Consider the following 8,024-nt stretch of genomic DNA (forward strand, 5'->3'; position numbering starts at 1 on the left):
GCCTTGCGTCACTTCCGGCAGCACGTTAGGCGGGTGCTTGCTCCAGAAGGACGCGGTGAGCGAGGGGTGCGCGCGCATACGGCAGGGGCTGGCTGCAGCCGGGCGCGCGGCAAGGCAGAAGCCCAAAGGCGGGAAGCGGCGCCCGGGAGGCAGGTGCGAGACTGGCGCTTGGACGTGCGTCTCGGCGGCCTCCTCTGCGGGTGTCGGGGGTGCGGGGAGCCTTGGACGTAACCTTGACCGACCTCCAGTCCCTGATGGCAAGGTCAAATGGTGTTACCATTTACCCCTAGATATTGGGTCGGTATCGGATACTTAAACTGAAATAATTCTGTAGGTTAAAGTTTAGGTCTTTGACGGAATATGATGAATGAAGCCATGTTATGAATGTATATTTTGCAGTTTCGGAGATGCTGAGGATGAGCAAAAGAGAAATAAAAAGCAGAGTGCAAATTTCTATGGACCATGTATGCAAACTTGACGTGAGCCAGGACTAACGCAGTGCTTTGCATAATGTTTAATATTTGAAGGACTAGAAGGGAAAATAGAAACAAGTGGTATGTTAGGATTGTCGGGGAAATTTCACGTGCGTTGGCATTATGATTATTATAGGATTGTGCAATGCATAACGAAGAAATAAAATTGCATTCCTGTCCCTTTTTAAATTCTTTTCCTAACATTCACATCCTCTCCCTTCCTCTGGGTCAGTAAACTGTCGCCTGGTGAAGGAGATAAAAGAAGTACACAAACAAGAAAACGATCAACACCATAAAAAGACCTGCAGGCGGTCTGAGCCCTTAGGCTCCCGGGAGTGTCCTTTAAAATGCATATCTGATTCCGGGCCTCGGGCTCCTGCTCTTGCCAGTACTCAGCTCCAAAACAGAGGAAGCGCACGAGAAACTGCCCACCGCCCTTCCCCTTGGAGCCTAAAATCCCACTCCGCAAAGAGAAATATTTAAAAATCTCTCCTCACCCACAGGAACCTCGCTGCACCTTAGTGGACCTACACACAGCAGAAAGTGAAGACGAGGAATGGGATAAAAAAAAAAATTCAGGCACTGGGGCTAGTCTCTTTGCTGTTTTCCTTGACTGGTGGCGTAGAGAGAGAGAGAGGAAGGGAGGAAGGAAAGAAGGGAGATAGTATTTTTTGGTGAAAATGTTACCACCTCAGGGAGAAAATGGGCTTAGCAAATGGAGGTCAGGAGAGAACTTAAGAAAATCCAAATAAAAAATTTTTATATCCACTAAAATGAAACAATAAAGATGACACTACTTAAAGACGACGCCAATTATATTATTATTTTCATGCCTTTATTGGTAATAATGGATACTATGCAATTATATTTCCTCTTACCATTCCTTTCTCATTAGAAGCTCTGCAGGATCTCTCTCCCCTGAAGTTGCAAGTACTCGAATATAAATTTATTTTGCCTTGCTGCACCTACTGTACCTACAAAGAGGCAATTTTTCCTCCCCTTGTGCTCCATACAAACATGCAAAGATTTATTTTCTCTGATTTTTTGTTGTCATTGTTGTTGTTATAACACAGCATTAACCCCTGCTTCTGGAGGCGTAACTTGAATGCTTGCAATGAAGTAAATTTTGGGTAACCTTTCTCTGAACTGGAATCCCTGGGTGATGCAAGGGCTAACTTGCTCGGCTGCTAACCAGAAGGTGGAAGGTTTGAGTCCACTCAGAGATGCCGTGGAAGAAAGACCGGGTGATCTACTTTTTGAAAACGCAGCCACTGAAAGTCCTGTGCTGCACATTTCTGCTCGGACACACATGCGGTTGCCATGAGCTGGAATGGATTCAATGGCAACTGGTTTTCTGGTTTTTTATTTAAACTACCTGGCACTGCCAAATAGGTATTATTCAATTTCTAACCTTCCACACACTTTTATATAAGACTTACCTTATACTATGGGGCAGTGTCTGGCTACGTAGTGGTTAAGAGTGATGGCTGCTAACCAGAAGGTTGGCAGTTCGAATCTACCAGCTGCTCCTTGGAAACCCTATGGGGCAGTTCTACTCTATCCTATAGTGTTGCTATGAGTCAAAATTGACTCAACAGCAACGGGTTTGGGTTTTTTTTGTTTTGTTTTGGTACCTTAGACTGGAACTAAAATTCCTGCAGTTTTTCCCAAGAGTACACAAAAATCACATATACTGGAATTTTACATAAAGAAAACTGGAGGTTGGAGAAGAATTACCATACCCATCCATTGCTGTCAAGTCGATTCCGACTCACAGTGACCCCTATGACAGAGTAGAACTGCCCCATAGAGTTTCCAAAGAGCAGCTGGTGCATTCAAACTGCCAACATTTGGTTAGCAGCCATGGTCACTGTAACTCTTAACCACTTCGCCACTAGGGCTCCGAATTACTGTACAGTGCACTTAAAAAAAAAAGTCCTTGAGGTGTGGTGAAGGAACACTAAGCTTGGAGAGTCAAGGAACTGGAGTTGTCAGCTTTCTTGAGCCTGGTTTGTATCACTTGTAAAACAGGGATAAAAATACCTGCCTCACAGGATTTCTGTGGTTTAAATGGGCTAAGGCAAGTGAGAACTTCTAAAAACAATGACTGATCCATAGTAAACTCTTGGTCAGCATTGGATAAATCAGAATCTAGGGTGGGATGAAGTAGGGTTAAATAAGAAAGTGACATCAAAGAGGTGACGGGTATAGGATTGGAGTTAATGGCGTGGAAGAAATAAGGCGTTTCAGCTGAGAACAGTCTACCTGAAGGCTCTGAAGTTAGAACGAGCCCGTCGTGTATGTTATAAATCCTGCTCTATGGAAATACAGTTACTTTAGGGCAATTATGGGTGGCAGTTCAGACCCATCCAGAGGCACCTTGGAAAACTGGCCTGGTGAGCTGCCTCTGAAAGGTCACAGCCTTGGAAACTCCATGAAGCAGTTCTACTCTGCCCACATGGGGTCACCTTGAGTAGGAATCGACTAGATGGCAACTAATCACAACTGGTAGAGGAGAGGGTACAGGAGTTTTAGCTAAACAATTCTTCCTCCTTTATTTTTTCTTCACCTGGAGATGAAAACAAGACTCTTGCTATTAGGTGGGGGACGAATGGCTGGAAAAACTAGAGAAGCCACTGATATATTGAAAAGCCTAGAAATCAGTAACTGGTCTTAGACCTGTCACCAACTTGTGCTGCAGAACCGTGGACTTTAATGGCTCTGTGCCTCAGTTTACCCACTGGCCACATGGTGATAACATCCTTTTATTTCCTTCACAAGTGAATTAAAAAATAGGAAAAACCAAACAAAAACAAAACAGTTGCCATCGAGTTGATGCCACCTCAATGGAACCCCATGAGTGTCTGAGCCCAGTTGTGCTCCAAAGGGTTTTTAGTGGTCGATTTTTGGAAGTGATAGCCCAGGCCTTTATTTTGCATCTTCAATCTTTTGATTAGCAGCTGAGCACTTAACTGTTTGAACCCCCAGGGACTCCTAAAAAGTAGGAAAGCTCCTTAAACAACACAGTTATACAAACGTAAAGTACTACTAGTTGAGAACCTAATCTAAGTGAGGAAATGATGTGGTGACTGCAGGAGCTTGAAGCTAAAAAGTTATAAGCAACTGGTAATAAGGTGATTGCTTAAGTAAAGGAAAAAGGGTGTCGTCTTCAAGGGCTTTTAAAGGCCATGATTCCAGAAAACTCAGTCACCCATTGGTAATGGCTGCAGACCAGAAGAAAAGGTAATTAACTACTATTAAGAGGAAAAGGCGATTAATTACCATCATTACCAACATTTATTGCGTGGTATTGTGGGTTGGGCAAAGACGTGTAAAGAGATAAGCAAATCTGTACCCATAAAAAGGCAAAAAATGTAGCTGTAAAAACAGAATTTATACTCAAAGGGCAAATAACAACGATGCAAATGTTAACAACAAGCAAAAAAGAAAAGCAAGCGAGGGTCCGTGATGTGTCAGATAGCCACATCTGAGAAGATAAAGCAGGGCTTTTGTGTACTTAAAAAAATGCAAGCCTGTTACTGTTGAGTCAGCTCTGACTTATGGGGACCCATGTGTTACAGAGTAGGACTGCCCCATAGGATTTTCTTGGTTGTGATATTTATGGAAGCAGAATGCCAGGCCTTTCTTCCGAGGTGCTGCTGGGTGGGTTGGAATCACCAACCTCTAGGTTCTTAGTCAAGTGGTTTTCTAATTCTTTTTTCCAAATGATATGCCTATTTTGATTCTAGCTAATCTTTATGTTTATCTGTTTTCTTAATAAAGCAACAATTTTTAAAAATGTAAAAGTACTACTGAATGCAAACACATTCTCCTCTCAAACTCAGTCCCAGGTACAAGAGGGAACCGTTGCTGCTTGGCCTAGAAAGCCAAGACAAAATATATGCTTCTTACCTTAGTTACTCATCAAATCGACTCGATGACACTGGGTACTGGGCTGAACCTTAGTTACAGACCAGGAATCTAGGAGAAAAAAAAAATAAGGCTTTGTAAAACCAAACCTACAAGATGATGACAAGCAGCAGAAGAGATGCATTTAGTACCTTGTCCCTTAATCTGTCAATGCAGTAACAGAAGATCCAAAACCATTAGCTCTTCCTGGGGTCCTATCTGTGGCCCAAGGAGCCCTGGGAGCACAGTGGTTAAGCACTCAGTTGCTATCCCAAAGGTCAGCAGTTGGAACCCACCAGCTTCTCCAAGGAATAAAGATGTGGCAAGTCTGCTTCTGTAAAGATTACAACCTTGGAAACCCTGTGGGGTGGTTCTACTCTGTCCTATAGGGTCTCAGTGAGTTGGAATTGAATTGATGGTAAAGAGTTTGGTTTTTTGGCTTTGGTGTCTATGGCCCAAATGGTAGACATGGTTTTCTCAGGGTAAAAACCTGTACCAAACCTGTTGCCATCGAGTCAATTCCGACTCATAGCAATCCTATAGGACAGAGTAGAACTGCCCCATAGGGTTTCCATGGAGTGCCGGGTGGATTCAAGCTGCTGACTCTTTAGTAAGCAGCGGTAGCTCTTAACCACTACTCCACCAGGGTTTCCTTTCTTAGGATAGCATTTCTCAAACATTTTTTACTGCAGTCTTTATACACATATATATGTATGAATGTATGTGTGTGTTCATATAAAATTGAAAAAAAAGTCTCATGAAAGAATACACTTGCTATATGCCATGTGGAGCCCTGGTGGCACAGTGATTAAGAGCTTGGCTGTTAATTGAAAGGTCTGCGGTTTGCATTCACCATGGTCTCCCTGGAAATTCTATGGGCCAGTCTTACTCTGTCCTATATGGTCGCTCTGAGTTGGATCCCACTCAATGGCAACGGGTTTAGATATGCAATGCACTCCAAAATTTTCTATTCTATTGAATTTTTTAAAATGCTGATTTCAACTCAATAAATTGATTTCCCAGTGGTCTGTGACCTGCTTGAAAACCGCGGTCCTCGGCCATCTCCTTTCTCAGAGCACAAGCTTTTTAATGAACAGGATAAATGACTTGCTGCAAGTTAAATTTCAACTCCCAAGGCTTCTCCTTGTTACTTTGCCCTGTGTTTCAACTTTCGACCACCCTGCATTTCAGCAAATATTGATAGAGGTTTTATGAGTTTGGGAGGCAGAGTTAGAAAACACAGATAAATAAAGTGTTTTCAAATGCTTTCAAATAACAGCAGCCACTTTGGTCAGTGATAGCAGAATTCTCTGCTTGTCATGCAGTAGGTCCTTACACAATCCTTACAGAAACCACTGTCACCTACAGCCAGCTGTGACCACAGCTCCAGTTTCGTACCCATTTTCTTCACCTTGGAATCCTGAGCCTAGAGAAATCACTTCGGAACCAGAATCATAAAATGCAAACATGGAACTTTGTTATATTGGAACAGGCGCATTCCAGAGAATGGTTGGTGGGCTGACAGCTCATACATTTGAGGTTGGTGCAATTTTCCGTTCTATTTTGCATTTCTTTCTTCCCCCGCGCCCCTTAGAAATATACTGGGAAACCTTACGTTTCCTGTCCCCATACTGCTGACTAAATTATTTTTTTGTTTCCCCAGTGCTAAAAGGAAGTTCACACAAGGAAACTGTGGAGCAAAAGCAGTAGCCATTTAATACGGAGGAGTTTGCCCCCACTTTATAGCAAATGGCAAAGACTACTTAGTGCGATGGGGTGAATGTGTTTCGCATGTGGCACCCAAAAATCCATTGCCGTCGAGTCGGTTCCAACTCACAGCAACCCTATACGACAGAGTAGAACTGCCCCACAGAGTTTCCAAGGACCACCACGTGAATTTGAACTGCCGACCTCTTGGTTAGCAGCTGTAGCACTTAACCACTACGCCACAAGGGTTTTCTGCATGTGCAAGGACATGAATTTTTGGAGGCCAAGGGGTGGAATGTTATGGATTGAATTGTGTCCCCCCAAAATATGTGTTGTAAATCCTGACCTCTATGTCTGTGGTTATAATCCCATTTGGGCCTGGATTGTCTTTGGTGTGTGAATGACACAGGATTAGTGAAGGATGTGTTTTAACTCAATCTCTTTTGAGATATAAAAGAGATTAAACAAGCAAGTGAAAGAAACAGAGATGGGGGAAGAGAGATGTCAAGCCACATGAAGATTGCCCAGGAGCAGAAGCTCAGAAGAGACGAGGACTTTCCTTCAGAGCCAACAGAGAAAGCCTTCCTCTAGAGCTGGTGCTCTGAATTTGGACTCCTAGTCTCCTAAACTGTGAGAAAATAAATTTCTGTTTGTTAAAACCACCCACTTATGGGTATTTCTGTTATGACAGCACCAGATAACTAAGACACTTAGGACAAGGAGAATAATTAATTTTTTATTAATTACAAGGATATTTATACCAACTGGCAAAGCAGTCTAAGTTGGGGTTTTGAGCAGGACACGAGCATGAGGCTCTATCTAGTCCCATCTGGGCAAAATAGAACTAGCTTCATAATCAAATTTCAAATTTGAAAGGAACTTTAACTCGTGTACTATACTCGGCCTATCATATCAAGTCCCATTGCCATCCAGTAGATTCTGACTCATAGCGACCCTATAGGACAGAGTAGAACTGCCCCATAGGGTTTCCAAGGAGCGGCTGGTGGATTTGAACTGCTGACCTTTTGGTTAGCAGCCGAGTATGTTGAATTCATTGAACAAAATCCCTTTATTCATTCCATCAGGTTGCTGTCTAGCATCTCCTTTACTCCTCCAATGAGAACGAATCTACCATTTCTCAAAGCAAAGGGCCTTGAACAGCTCAGACTGTTAGAAAGTTTTTACCTGCATTGAGCCGAATTCTTTCTCCCTCTAACTAAAAAACCCTCTACTTGCTATAAATTGATTATGGTTTGAAGACTACTTTCACATCCATGAGTATCTTCTCTTCTTCTAACCCCTTCCACAGGCCATCACATGATCACATGGCACCATTCCACGTCTCCCCACCCATTGGCCACTTTGGGAAGCGTGGTCTGACCAATCCCCAGGCAGCAGACCATCACTCCTCTGTTCTAGATGCTATCACCTTTATGAATGCGGTCTGTCTGCCACCACGTTCACTACTTTAGCAGCCACTGCACATGTTGAGCTTTCAGTAGGGTACAATGGAAAGAGATTGACCTTTGGAACAGAGAGACCTGACTTCAAAACCTCTTTGCCAGTTACTAGCTAATTGGACTAGTATTTCATATCTCTCTTTTCCAGGGACAATATGATATTGTTGCGGTCTGCTATACTATATGTAGACGGTCTGTCCCAGTTTATCACCTGTCTAGTAAGCTAAAATGGAAAGGAGTAATTTATTTGGCTGGAAATATCCTTGCCATGTTGAAGCAAAAGAATAATAGCTACCATTTATTGAGCATCTACTACATGCTAGGCACCATTCTAAACTAAGCCCTTTACATTATTAGGTCATGTAGTCCTCATGACCATCCTTAAAAACAAGGACTAATACAATCCCCACTTTCCAGTTGTGAAAACAGACATTATACAGAAGTTAAGTAACTTGCCTCAGGTCACATGGCTAAT

At 42.9% G+C, this 8,024-nt stretch overlaps 1 long non-coding RNA gene across 1 annotated transcript; it reads left to right on the forward strand.

Annotated features, from left to right (window-relative positions):
* The first annotated feature begins 77 nt into the window (after window positions 1-77).
* LOC126073172 (uncharacterized) lies at window positions 78-6,815 on the forward strand. Its single transcript, XR_007516677.1, has 3 exons — window positions 78-297; window positions 5,751-5,921; window positions 6,046-6,815. It is a non-coding gene; the product is annotated as an uncharacterized LOC126073172 (long non-coding RNA).
* Window positions 6,816-8,024: the final 1,209 nt, after the last annotated feature.

This window comes from Elephas maximus, chromosome 1, assembly GCF_024166365.1.
Source record: "Elephas maximus indicus isolate mEleMax1 chromosome 1, mEleMax1 primary haplotype, whole genome shotgun sequence".
Lineage (NCBI taxonomy): Eukaryota > Metazoa > Chordata > Mammalia > Proboscidea > Elephantidae > Elephas > Elephas maximus.